This window comes from Carlito syrichta, unplaced genomic scaffold (assembly GCF_000164805.1).
Source record: "Carlito syrichta isolate Samal-C Ts95f unplaced genomic scaffold, Tarsius_syrichta-2.0.1 Scaffold314363, whole genome shotgun sequence".
NCBI lineage: Eukaryota > Metazoa > Chordata > Mammalia > Primates > Tarsiidae > Carlito > Carlito syrichta.
In genome coordinates, this window is record NW_007258459.1 from 340,369 (window position 1) to 355,030 (window position 14,662).

Consider the following 14,662-nt stretch of genomic DNA (forward strand, 5'->3'; position numbering starts at 1 on the left):
AAACTCCTTGGCTCAAGCAATTCTCTCATCCCAGCCTCCTGAGTAGCAGGGACTACAAATGTGTGCCACCATATTTAATTTTTTAAAAGAAAATTATAGTAATGGGGGTCTTACTATATTGCCCAGGCTGGTCTTAAAACTTCTGGCCTCAAGCAGTCCTCTCACCTCAACGCCTCCAAAGTGCTGGGATTACAGGCATGAGCCACCACACCCAGCCTATTTCTATCTTTTATTTCCAGTTTTCCATTATCATTTGAAGTTCCCTTATACTATCCTCAAACTTTCTGCTCTAATTGAAAAAAGAATATCATTTTATAAAGCAAACAGTTGAGGACCAGTTTTTTCCAAGCAACTTCTGAAAATATGACCAAATAAAAACACCCTTTGCCATAGAGTTAAATCTTTTCATTGAAGAATGTGAGCAACACCTCCATAGCAGAAGTCAAAAAGTGGTGGCTTCCTTGCAACAAATGTCATTTGCGCCCATGAATTTTTTGATTTAAATAAATTGCCAGCTTTAGAAATTCAGGAGCTTGTATCTAACCATTACCTAGATTTTTATTACCTTTCTTTAAAATGAAGCAGTGGGCAGCCATGGATTTTTATCCTAGCATGGCAATGACTGCCTGAAGCTGAGTAATAATGCCGCTTATGCCAGGCTTGAATTCCCCAGTTCTCCACTTGACTGATTTCACTCCAGTAAATTCTCTGCCTGGCTCCTGTAGGCCTCTGAGTCTTCCACCTTGCTCTGTGTTCTGCAGTAATTGGAAGAGAGAGTTATCCTGTTCCCAGCTTGGAGTCATCTCAGAAAATGTCTAAAGGAGATGGGACTGAAAGTAAACTTTGGAGAATATACAGGAAAGAAAATGAGTGGTAGAAAGAGAAGAAAAGAGTCTCTGGAGAGGGTTGCAGTGCTAGCAAAACTTCAGGGATGAGAGTGGAGGGAGGAATGTGTAAGGTGGGGCAAAACAGCAAATGGACTGGTTTGACTGGGTCAGAGGTATAAAAATAGGAGTATTAGGTAGAAAGAAAATGGAGAGTTACTGAAGAGAGTCTTGAGTGCTCATCCAAGGAGTTTCTGAAACATTTCCAAGTTACAGTTTTTAACTTTCCGCTGAGAATCAGAACAACCCATTCCACATGCAGTTTCAGCAAAGTTAAATGCCTACTTAAAGCTTGGGTAACATATGTGCCCTACCTCCAGACTTTGCATCCTTTAACTCAAGAAACAACACTTGCAAATTCTATATTCATCCAGCAACAGTGTTACCCCAAATCAAAAGCAATGTCATTCAAAATCAAATTTCGAAAGCAGGGAGAGCATTTTAGCAAGGAAAGGAAAAGGCTAAGGAAGCAGTAGAAAGTCATTGCTAAGGATACAGTTACCTGAGTCATACTGCCTGGGTTTAAATCCTGAACCAAGTATATGGTGCTACAAAGTATAAGCATTGTGGAATTCTGTAGGTTACTTAATATCACTGAGCCTCAATGTTTTCATCTCTAATGGAGGAAATAGTGGTACCCATGTCAGAGGGCTGATATGAGAATTAAGTGAGGTGATACACTTCAATATGCTTAGAATAGCTCCTGACACAAAGTAAGAGGTCGGTGAACATCAGCTGGGCTACTGTCATCACCATCACTACTACTATCATCATCATCATCACTTAAAAAATTGCAAAATCCAGAAGTATGATGGTTGATAGTGGATATATGGTCCTGGCCATAGAAATAGAAGTAAACACATTCAGTGGTTGTATAGGAAGAATACATAGGACTTGGTAACTTCAGAGTAGGGGCGGGGGGAAGAGCTATTGAAAAGTATTCAAAGATTACTGCATGAATCTGAAGCAAGTGATACAATAAAACAGTATGGGAGAAGGTCACAAAGAATCGGGTCTTTGGAAAAGTCACCCTTAAAGGTAACAGCAGCATATTGCAGTGGGACTATCCAGAGCAGCTGAAAAGTCAGAATTAGAATTGAGTAGAAAGGTCTGGGTCAAGGTGCAGATTTGACAACTGGTAATGCTTTGTGAAGTTTAAAATTTCTACAAGGGAATGGGAACAAAAATAGGCCATGTCATCATGATTATTATTTTTAAGTACCACTCACTGGGCACTTTCTATATGCTAAAAACTTTCATAAGTATTTTATACAGACTATCTCATTAAACCTCACCATAACTGCCTCCCCATTTTATAGATAAAGACACTGAGGATTAGAAAGCTGGTACGGATTAAAGGGGGAATCCAGAGCCCTCATTCTTTGCCATTTGCTATACTCCTTATAAAAAAAGGGAAGTAAAATTTAAGCAAAGAAAAAGACACAAGAAATCAAGAGACAAAAGTGAATGAGTCATGCCTCTCAGGAAGAGGAATATAATGGGTTTATGAGCTAGTAGAGAGTTTTCCCAAGACTAATTTGTGCTCTGTACATAGAGAAAGGTGTTTTGAAAAGAAGAGAGAAAGGGGCTAAAAGGCAAAGAGATACCCTTGATCAGTTGAAAACTAGACAAGAAAGTAATTCCCAAGATCAAGTTTCAATGTCAGCTAGAAAGTAGGACAAGTGGCAGATTTTCATTTGTTTAGTTTCACCAATGAAATGAATACCAGAATTTTGATTTGACATTCACTTATAATAAAGTTTTATAATTATCTGTTGTTCTATTCTCCAGCCTGGACACTGCTATGACATTTTTCTTAGAAGGTTGCCAGTGTTTAGATTTCATTCGTGAAAAAACACTAGTTTTAGAGGTATACATCTTGTGGTGCTAAATAAAGTTAACTCCACAACAACTGCTACAACCACCACACTACAGATCATACCCACGGCTAACAAACAGAGCCTACTACCTGTCAGGTATCACACTAATTGGGACCAACACTCCACTTAATATTCAGAATTATTTCCATGTGTTAAGTATTATCATTACCCAGTTCAGTCTACCTCTGATGCCCACTGAATGGCCCTCTCATTGATATCTGGGTAAGAACCTAGGAATTAAAAATATTTATTCCATTAGAAAATAAATAACTTATTTTGTTGTGCTAACCACTGCAACATTATATAGTTTATGCTCACTCTGTGAATATGCTCTGTTACTCTCAAGTAGCGATCTAGAGGAAGCAGCTACATGATGTGGGGGGGAAAGACGTAACCTCCCTTTCTTTCTGGTAAAGTTTACCAGAGAGAGACAGAAAGAAAGAAAAAAAAAGATGATTCTTGTGCTTCAAAATGAGATGGTGCTGAAAAAGAAAATCACTCCTGTGCAGGGTGAAATAATAATTATTGCCAAGGTAAGTTTTGATTAGGAAATAAACAAAAGATAAAATCATAAGCACTAAGTGACAGAAGCTAGATACAAAAGGTTACATATTACATAATTTCATTTATATAAAATATCCAAAATAGATAAATCCATAGAGACAGAACAGAGATTAGTGGTTACCTGTAGCTGAGGTGAAGGGAGATAGGGGAGAAACTGGTTAATGGGTAAGGGCTTTTACTTTAGGAGTTTTGGAACTATACAGAGGTGGTGGTCGCACAGCATTGTGACTATACTAAATCCAACCGAATTTTTCTCCTTAAAATGATTAATTTTCTCTTATGTGAATTAAATCTCAATATATTATTATTAAATTTTAAAAAAGAAAATAGAAAAAGTTGAAATTCTAAGATGCAAAGGGATTTTTTTTTAAACTTTTTCCCCAGAATTTTTAGAGAATCAATATAAAAGAAGAAAATCTTATCCTCCTCATGTTTGAGTTTAATTTTAGGGGGAGGAAGAAAGAAGTTTTATTTTTTATTTTTGATTTTCATTCTCCACAAAATCACATATAGAAATGCACCAGGGCAACAGTAATCTTTCTCCACATTGGTTACAACCACTACAGTGCAAATACATAGAAAATATATCAGACAAATAAGCGAATTCTTCACTGTGAAGAGAGTATTCACTCCACTCAAAAGCGTTCAAAGAATAACTGCAATTGTAATGAAGAAAGGCAACCTTTAAATTAATTTAGAGGCAGTGCTCAGTTTGCCATTTGTGTTAGTTCAGGTTCTTTGGCCAGCAGACAGCGAGTCAGCAATAGACATCGAAGAGATTTACTGGGAGTAAAGAGAAGGAAGTAGAAGTAAGAGGGGAGACCTTCCAGACCATGATGCAGGTCTAACTCCTGTGAAGGAGAGGAAGAGGTGGGAGATTTTGGCAGGATACATCTCAAGTTCCAGGATAGCTCCACGAAAGGATTGGTCAGGCCAATAAAGAGTCCTTTGAGCCAATGTTCCACTAGAGTCTGATATGTTGAAGGCACAAGTCTATACGAATAGCTTATTCACCAGCTGTAGGAAGCTTGGCCTCAGCATGACACAAGGGATGTTGGATCTAGCACTGTTGGATCTAGCACAACAGTAGCTGGGTTCTTCAGCCATTGTGTTTCTACAATATGAGATCTTAGAGACTCATTTATGGTGCCACATCAACATATTTTTTCTAAGTCTCTACTACAGAACTGGCAATATATTAACTCTCTGTCCCTCATAGCCATGAAAAATAGGATGGTGTGGCTCATTCAAACCTGAAAATAATATTCAATTTTATTTTAAGTAATAGTTCCTGTAACTTCTCTCTCCTAAATCTTTGAGGTATGTTGCTAGGAAGGGAGGGGAAATAAAACACATACATATCATTGTCCATATTCTAAGAAAAATTTCAGCCAGCAAAGAAACTAATCAGATGAGAAAGTAAAAACCATGTGTGTAATCCATAAATGACAAGTCAGATCTTGCACATCAAGTGTGATAGTTTATTAATATTAATTGGAAAGTTTACCCAAAAAAATACAGGGTCATTCATGAAGGTGTTAGTTCTTCCCCTAACCATGAAATGAGTTATAAGCCTCATCTGCTAGAGCAGCATGAATATTCTGCAACTTGTATCCAATGGTTCTGTAAAATTGTAATGTTTGTCTGAAATCTAGGGCAATAACAAAACTTGATATGTCAGAAAATATTAATGTTAACATATTACCCAATAAATCCAATTTTGTGGAGGGAGTAAGGTACCTGGAGAGGATCTGTTTGATTTCATTGGACTTAAGAAAATAATAATGGGAAACAAAATCTATATCTAGACATGTTACAAGAAAATGCTTTCAAAATAATGTAATAAAAATAATAACATTCATATATGTATATACACAAATATAATTTTAAAAATAAGAAGAAATAAAAGCTAGAAAGACTATATACAAGAATAAAATTTTATCATACACAGAAGTAGGTACTATGCTTAGCTAAGAGTTTTTTGAAAGCTAATGCTGATGTGTCTATTTTGGACCAGATAATCAGCCCCTTTTAGAATAAAATGCATTTTCTATCAACTTTTTGGTCATGGTAGCAATAATTTGCTAACCAAAAACTAAATAAATGACCTAAAAGTTAAAGTACATCTGAAGGTATTCCACTTATATCCTAGGAGATGTTTTCTCTTGTTGTAGTATCTGGTTTATTAACTTCAAGGGTTTCTGTGCAAAAGTTCTCTCATTGTTTTGTACTGGGGCTTTTCCTCCATAGTTCTAAATGAGTATCCCATTTTCTACCTTTAACCCTCAGTATAAAGAAAGTAGTATCCCCTAACACTGTGTGAAGAAAGACTTGTCCCAAAAGATGAGCTCAATGGAATAGATGCTGGGAATATCAATGCCTATGATATTGGCTGTTTATTTCTCACAAGGACCACCATGGGAGGACCCAGGAAGCTTAACTGCGATTGGACCACAGGTCTTCTGCCTCACACCCTACTTTGGACTAGTTTTGTCTTGGATCTGGAAGATAGAAACACCGATTTCATGGTCAGCAGGCAGTTTAGCAATCACATACAGAATGGAGCAATCAAAAAGGTGAGCAGATGAATATTCCCTTTCAGAGGATAAATTACCTTTTCCTGGAAAATGATTATTGGCTAACAATGAAGTGGTAATTTACTTCCCTCCAGCCTATAATAAACAAAAATACAAAGTAGAATACAATTTTCAACAGCTGTGTAGGTGATTATAATCACCTTTTAGCCTTGAAACCAGTCCCTATCTCATCAACTATGATACATAAATACATTTTTTTTTATTTTCATGGCTACAAAAAGAAATAATTTTCTGTGATTCAGCTTGGCAAGTTGTCTATAGTGCCACCTAATCCCAAGCTTTACAGAGTATGATATTTCTTTCGAAGTAAACCTGTTTCCTAATTCAGAGTACCCTCTTGCCTTCAGGAACTAGTTGGAGGCAGTCAGCTCTATTATGGAAAGAGGAGAAAAGAGGTGCATTATGTAAGTCAGTAATGACTGAGCTGGTTGCTCTACAGGGATGGCAGTACTCTGGGTAGAGAAGTAAATGTTCTTCTAGGTAGAATTACTGGTTTTAGTGGGTCTTTTCGTTATATGAAAGCCAAGCCTAGAGCAGGAGAAGTTGCAACAGAGTATGACATTAGTTGGAATACATGGGACAGGAATTCGGAAGTTGTCTCTAGATGCTACAGCAGGGTAAGGGACAGGAGAAGATAGCACATCATGGGGCCCTGGAGAAGAGAGGAGACGGAAGAAATTCTGGAATAGAAAGCAGGGGATGGAGGACTCTGGCAGCAACCTGGGACCTAAGAGGAAAGAGCTCCAAGAGATGTCCTAGATAAGAGAGTGGCCAAGTTTGGAATCTATCGGAAATGGATTCCTGCTTTGTCATATAATTACCTTCTGTCAACACTATGCCTTCAGAAAAACAATGTTAGAATCACCAGTCTTGGGCTAGTAGTGCTTTGGGACTTGGAGAAATATATAAGAGATATCTGGTGGAAGCAGAGATGTCAGCATGTATACAGAAGCAGGAATCCAGAGCAAGAGATGGCAGAACACAGCAGAACCTCACCAGTGCTGGAAAGCTCAGGAGTAGAGAGCTGGTCACCCTAGAATAAGTAGGACTACTCCATTTTGTTTGGAACACTAGACAGAAGAGCTCAAAAGACCAAAGAACTTAGGGAACACCAGATCTCAGTGAAAATGTTAATCTAAACTCAAAGTCTCTGAAAAACAAAATTGAATTTGTTGCCAATATTTAAAGGTGAGGCAAATTTCATTTTTCTTAAAAAAAAAATCCAGATTTTTTGGTTAAAAAAAAGACAGAAAGAGAGACAACCTAAAAACTCTAGCCTTGAATTCCCTAGTGCTGTATAGCAACTGCTACCTTTACCAAGAGCAAAGATTAAACAGTTCAAAACAAACTCAACATTCCCTATTGCCTACCTCTCACATCAAGTCAGTCTTTTATATGGTTGGCCTGCCCCTGGAGGCACCGATTCTGCAGTCCCTGATAGCACAGAATTTAAAGGGTCTATCCTTGACTTAAGACATTTTCTATATATTTGTAATGGTTATATTCGCCTTGCCTGTAGTGACTGCTCAAAAGACTTTTAGTGAATTCCTTACTTTTGTACTTTGAGATGAAATGTAAGCTAATTTGCCAATATACATGTGACCTCCATATCAGTTTCATGCTCATGAAAGGTAGGTGTGCTGGTTATTCTGCATTTGCCACCAGATCCATTCTCTGCTCTTCTTATCCTGGATCCTGAGAAGTTATTTTCAATATATCTGCCAGATCTATTTATCCTCTGACTTCCGGTTAAGTTTGGTCGATGAGAATCATCTGTAAGAGAATGGAGGCCAAGGGACTGGGGAAGATGGAGTATTTACTTCCTCTCATGGTTCTATAACCGCCATAGGGTCCCTTGGATAAGGTCAGGTCTGCGTGGCTGTGATAATGTGTGATCCCCTTCAGGCTTAGAGATGGTACCAGTTTCCTCTCACTGCTGGTCCCTGGTGCTTTCCAACACTTTTTAGTTCTCTTAACCCCATCTACACCTTATAAATTCAGGTACAAAAGTAGTTGGACAGCAAGACCAGAAGGAAATAAAGAAAAAGATTTCCAATGAGTCTTGAAAAAAATTGGACAGCACAATCTTGCAGATTGGTTTTTACAAGGCTTACTTGCCTTAATCAGACACTTAAACAGTTGAGTGTTTTGGGTCATCTCTTCTCTGGAGCCTTTCATTTCATGTGTAATTAGAAACATGCCAGTCTGTAATGATGGCAACCTTCAAAATGGTCAGTCTGTCACTTCCACGCCCCTGACTCAAGACACAAATGCCTGCCTGATTACTAAGAGTCTTATTTAGGGCTATTGTTTCCCACATCCCTGCCAACTCCTCCTATCTCCTGATCTTTATCATCTTGCATTCTACTTAAAGAAGGGTTTAAAAAGAAAAATGAAAATCTCATAGACACTCACATCAGACTGTATTCATAACCAAGGTAAAATGCTTCTGGTCTTGTCACTCAGTTTTTGTTTCCTTGTCTAAATCTAAGAATAACCTGCAGTCAGTTGCAAAACAGGGAGGAAGTTTTCCAAAGAGCACGGGGGTGGAAGAAGTCAACCATGAAGTAAATTCCACTATGAAGAATCTGGTTGGATTCCATCACGGCCTCCACTTACATTTCCCAACTTTTTTGGTCATGATATTTATTGTTATTAACTTTAGAAATAGCTACTATCTTTGGTAAAACTACTCACACCTGGTAGATAGTGTTCTTTAAAGAGGACACTAATTCTAAAAACTCCTTAGCTTCTCTATTGGCTGAAACTGTAAAAAAATAAGCTTTATTTTCAGAAGTGATTAATTTTATTCACTTTTTAAAAACTGATTACTACAATAAAATGCAGCAGATTTCGGTAGATAACTGTTTTTTTTTCTTTTTTTTTTTTTTTTTTTTTTGAGTTGGAGTCTCACTCTGTCGCCCAGACTGGAGTGCAGTGGCCGCTCCCGGCCACCGCAGCCTCGACCTGTTGGGCTCCGGCGAACCTTCTGCCTCAGTCTTCCAAGTAGCTGGAACTACAGGCACGTGCTACCATGCCCAGCTAATTTTTGATTTATTGTAGAGATGAGGTCTCGCCAAGTTGCCCAGGGCTCAGGCAATCCACTCACCTTGGCCTCCCAAAGTGCTGGGATTACAGGCTGAGCCACCGAGCCCAGCCGATAACTGTTTTCAAATTACTTAAGTTTCAAAGCCTGATGTTGGTTTAGAAAATGCAATGTTTTATCTGTAATAAAGTAGGATTGGCACTGAGAGGTAGATATACTCCAAAAATGAAACAACAGAATTTTAGTTCCTTGAGGGTCGGTAATATCCCCACTGTATGGTCATTGCTTCAAGCACAGTGCCTGGCACATAGGAGATGCTCAATCAACATTTACTGAATGAAAGAAATGCCTTGGTGGCCAATTATCTTGGCAGACTTCAACCATTCCAACACCAAAAGTAGGAAAAATTATCTACTTTTGAGGTGTAGTGATGCTCATGCCCAGAACACAATTCTTATTTGACAGAGATACCCACAATAGCATACAAAGGTTTTGACTGGCTCTCTGCACTCACATATGAAGAATACACTCTAGTTTGCAGAGAGGATAATGGGAGCCAGCAGTACAAGTCTTCAAGTGGTACTTACTTCATTTAAAACTAAAAGACAAAGACATTTTAAACTAGATAGACAAAGACAGAAAAAGAAGCAGTGATATGACCTGTGTGAGAAAGCAGAATTACAGCAACAGAGCTGGGCAAAGGAAAAAGCAATTAGTAGGTTTATCTTCATGTAGCTTCAAGAATAGTGGCTGTTAAAATTACCATGCAAGTTGGTGGTACCTGGATTTCCTTTCAACAAACCTTGAACTATGTAGTACTTAAGCTCCTTCCTGAGAATCATCCAGTGACAGCCAACAGGAATGAATTGCACATCACTGCTGTTGGGGCTCAGAAAAGTAATACCCCAAATGAAGACCTCAGAAGCAGCATCAGAAGTAAAAGACTCTTTCTGACCTCCTGCCCTCCATCCCTGGTCCCTCATTCTTTCCCAAGGCTAGCCATAGAAACTAAAATCCCTCTTTCCCAATGTGGGTCATAGAAACCAGAACCCCTTTTCCCAAAACCAGGCATAAAACCTAAAAATATTACTCTTTCTCCCCTGCTTTTCTGTATGGAAACTAGCCATAAAGAAATTATCTGACTGAACTTGCTTGATTGTAGGCCATAAGACCCCCATCCCAAGAGAGGGTCCTTCCCCACATGCAGAAGGAAGGAGTATAGCATAGAGAGGCCAGAAGAATTCGGACTTGCTGGGTCTCCTTATTCGGTCTACTAGTGTTAGCTCAACCCTTTTTGTCCTATTATACTTCTACATGGCTGTCCATATTTTGTTGAACCTAAGTGGACAGTTTCCCCAATATCATTGTGCCTTCATTCTGAAGGCTTCTGTGTCACATAAAACAATGATCAAATATATTTGTATGCTTTTCTCCTAGTAATCTACCTCTTATCAGAGATATTCAGCAAAACTTCAGAGGGCAAAAAAGGATATTTTTCCCTTAGCCTCTACATTGCTTAGACCACGGTGGTCAACTGTTTCTGAACTTTCTTTGGTAGCAAAACAAATGGAGTGCTGAGAAGAAGAGGGTTAGTAGCACAAAAACTCTTTGGGTAGTAAGGACAATGGATTATGTTTATAGATCTATTTGGTGATATGAGGGGGGACCCCCAAAAACCCCAGAATTTATTCATTAAAAATTGTGTATTTATTCTTACATCTTTACACTTCAGTCGCTTTCAAAGTACTCTCCATTTGATGCAATACACCTATCAAGATGTTTTTTCCACCACTGCTCAAAACAGTCTTTGAACTCATCAATTTTGGTGACTTTTATTTTCACCTCTTCCACATTGGCAAAACATTCCCCTTTGAGATTTTTTTCATCTGGGGAAACAAAAAAGAAATTCATTCAAGGCAAGATCTGGTGAATAGGGAGGGTGGGGCATAGGGGTGATGTTTTTGGTCAAAAACTGCTGAACACTCAGCGCAGAGTGGGCCAGTGCACTTGTATATCACCCCTCATGAAGTGAGCAAACACATTGAAAGAATCTCCAAAAAAAAAAATTATTTGATGCCAAACACAGCCTCTGAGAAGCTAGCTGGTACACTGATGCTAATGGGCTGATAGGTTTCTAGAACACTTACCTAGTGGGGAAAGCCTGTACTACAAGGGTCCTGCCCTCTAAAAAGATAATTTCAGTTTTTTTTGGGGGGGTTCCCCCTTCATAGTGACTCCTTTAAGAAAGAGTTAGAACTAAAAATGTATATGGAATAGCTATGCTATTCAAGAAGAAAAACTGTATGTCACCAAAGTAAATTAAGGTATCTTCTAATACTAATATATCAATTTTAAAAATAATGAACTCTTCAATACAGATTTATTGTGACTATATCAAAGAGGGAGGGGCTCATTAGGTGCTAATTTTTTTAAACACCTATATCTCTCTTTGAAAGAGGAAGGCTTATCTAACTCAATTCCTTTGACAGCATCAAAAAACCCAGTGGTGATAGAACTAAGACAGCCCAGGGAGCAAAAAGACTTATACACATGGTAAGCCATTCAAACAATGAAAAAGATTCAAAATTTCAGATCATAAGCCTAAAAGTGTAAGGGGTATTTATTATCTAACAAACAAAAATGTACATTTTTAAATGTACAGAAAAAAAAAGAGAAAGAGAGAACCTATCGTTTCAGGTCATCAAGTAAATACTAGTGGTTGTTTCAGGATGTGACAGTACTCAAAGCCCGCCTTCTGAACTGCAAGAATAATCCTTCATTCTTTAAAATAAGGTTTAGGCCAGGCTTGGTGGTTCAGCCTGTAATCCCAGCATTTTAGGAGGCTGAGGTGGGTGGATTGCTTGAGCCCGCGAGTTTGAGACCAGCCTGGGCAACTTGGGGAGACCTCATCTCTATAAAAAAGAAAAAAAAGAAAATCGCACCTGTTGTTCCAGCTACTTGGAAGGCTGAGGTGGAAGGATTACCAGAGCCCAGCAGGTTGACGCTGGTGTGGCCATGAGTGTGCCACTGCACTCCAGCCTGGGCAACAGAGTGAGTCCCTGACTCAAACAAATAAAATAAAATAAGGTTTAAAGTCACTTCCTCTGGGTAGGTTTACCTGGATCCAATTAGATGTTCCTTCATAGGACATTTATGGATAGTTCTTTGTTCCTCTCTCTACCAGAGAACTTGCATTATATCGTACTTATATTCATCTCTAATAAGACTGTAGCTCCTACAAGAGCTAGGACCATGTCTGTCTTCTGAATTCCCAGGACCCATAGCAGTGCTTGGTTTATAGGAACGTTGAAGGAACAGTCTTTGGATTTGTTGAATGGGAGGGTTTTTTAAAGTCAGGAACCATGCTTTACCTACCCCATAACAAAAGCAAAATACGTGAGAAATTTTCAGTATTATGGGCCCTATCTCACCAAGGCAGAAGGAAAGAACTCATGTTCCCAGGCTCTCATTCAGCAAGGGCATAGTGAATGGTTCAGAAAGCAGTGGAAGGCAGTAGGGCCATGACAGAAATTCAGTTTCTGAATGACCAGTGAAAGAAGAGCAACAAGGTTTCAGAAGCAGCACCACCAGAGATCCTGTAATACTTTTTTTTTTTCTTTTCAAACTGGCTAGATCAGTGATTCTCAACCAGGGGAGATTTTGTTCCCCACCCCCATCCCACCAAACACCTGCAATGTTTGGAGATAGTTTTGGCTATCACAACTAGAAGGGTGCTGCTGGCATCCAGTGGGCTGAGGTCAGGGATGGTGCTAAACATCGTACAGTACATAGGACAGTCCCTTACAACAATGTTAATTGTGCTGAGGTTGAGAAACCTTGAGCTGACTAATCTTTGTTGCCTGCAACTAAAGATGACTATCTTTGCCTTTCTAAGCCCCAGTTTTCCCATTGGGATCATGGCAACAATAATCAACCACTTCTTAAGTGTTAAGTGGTGAGACTTAGAATAACAAATGTAAAATTTATAGAGTACAGCTTGGCACATAATAACTGCTTAATTATTATTAGATATTTGTAGTAATTATTATCATAACACAAGCTAACATTTATCTGCATATATTATGGATGTATTAGGTACTGTGTTAAATGTCTTAAAAATTGACATTATATATGCCCCAGTGCTCAAAACATGCTTGGTGAAAGAATAAATGTTGATGTATGCCTGTTTATTAAATGATCACATGCATAAGACAAATATAAAGGACGTTAAAAATGTTTATCAGGACACAATACTAAAAAGAGTAAATTAGATTCCTCCTATTCCATTAAGAATACTTTCCTCTACAAAGTTCCTGATCTTAAGAACCAGGCAATCATTCACACAAACTCAAAACTGTTTTATCCTTCTCTTCAGACAAAATACAATCCAACCAGGCATGGCTGAAGCCTATTATGCTGGCCTGGCAGACCACTGGAGCCAACGTGGCTACTAATTCTGCCCTGCTATATGCAGGAAAGTGAAAGAGACACACAGCATTTCAAATAAATCAATTTCCTTTTTTAGCTTCCTTTCTTTATCGTTTGCTTTTACTGTATTTTTTGTGGATCAAGTTATCATTTTCATGTAAAGATCAATCTCAATATGCACTTTCATTTGAAAGTTGTTGTCAGATTTTGTGGAGAAGCCAAATTCTAGAGGATGGGAAAGCACATACTAGACTTCTGTTGTTGTTTCTAGTGGCTCAACCATTTCATGAATTTTTGATAACAGTACCTCAAATTCTTCTTCCCCTTTGTTGGTAACTGTTTAGTTAAGATGTGTTAAAGCCATAATTGTGCACGTTTCCTAATTTAGGTTAAGTGGATACTTTTTTCATAAAATCTGAATCTTGATTACAGTAACCGAAAGAATAAAAAGAATTGGAAATTATTCTTTCCAATGGCAGTGCCCTCATAAATCTGTTGAGTAGCATCTGCTGTATATAAACCCAAATCTACCCTGCTTCTTATCCATTCCCAAGTCTTACTCTCATATCTCCTTCAGTCCACACAAAAAATACCCCAAGCCTGTCAACAAATTCCTCTTTTTTTTTTTGCACATGTTAACTAGAATCTACTTTTGTTTGCTTATAACCAAGGCAATGGTTTTACTAGTAAAGATACTAGATTACGTAAGACACAATGACACTTATGGATCTGTGGCCAGGATATATTTCTGTTCCTCCTCCATTTCATCACTTGTTCACTTGGTGCTTTAGTTGCTAAGTCTGTGAAGGAAAAAACTGAGGAAGCCCACCAATTAGAGGTGCGTAAGATGTCAAGAGGTTGCTATCACAGTTTTCCATCTGTCAGTTTATCCAAAGAGATAAAAAAGTAATTGAATCTTTTGGAATCCCTTGAAATTTATCTACATCAGACACTTATTAAGAAAGACTCATGTAACTTCTAAGTTAAGAAAAATAGCAATGTTTGGATAACAAAGGGAAATATACACACATACAAATGTATGTGTTTATGTGTAAATAAACACATTCTTTTTTTTATAGCACAACTTACGTATTTCAAATGGACAAAAAATTAGTATCATTTACAGTATCTTAAGATAAATTGCCTTTGAATGGGAGCTTCCTTTCCAGTACTTTGAGGGCTACAAGACGTAGCTAGAAATTGACTACTGTGGAAAATGAAGACTACGTCAGTGGTGCAGGGAGGGCACCGTGGCTGGCGGGC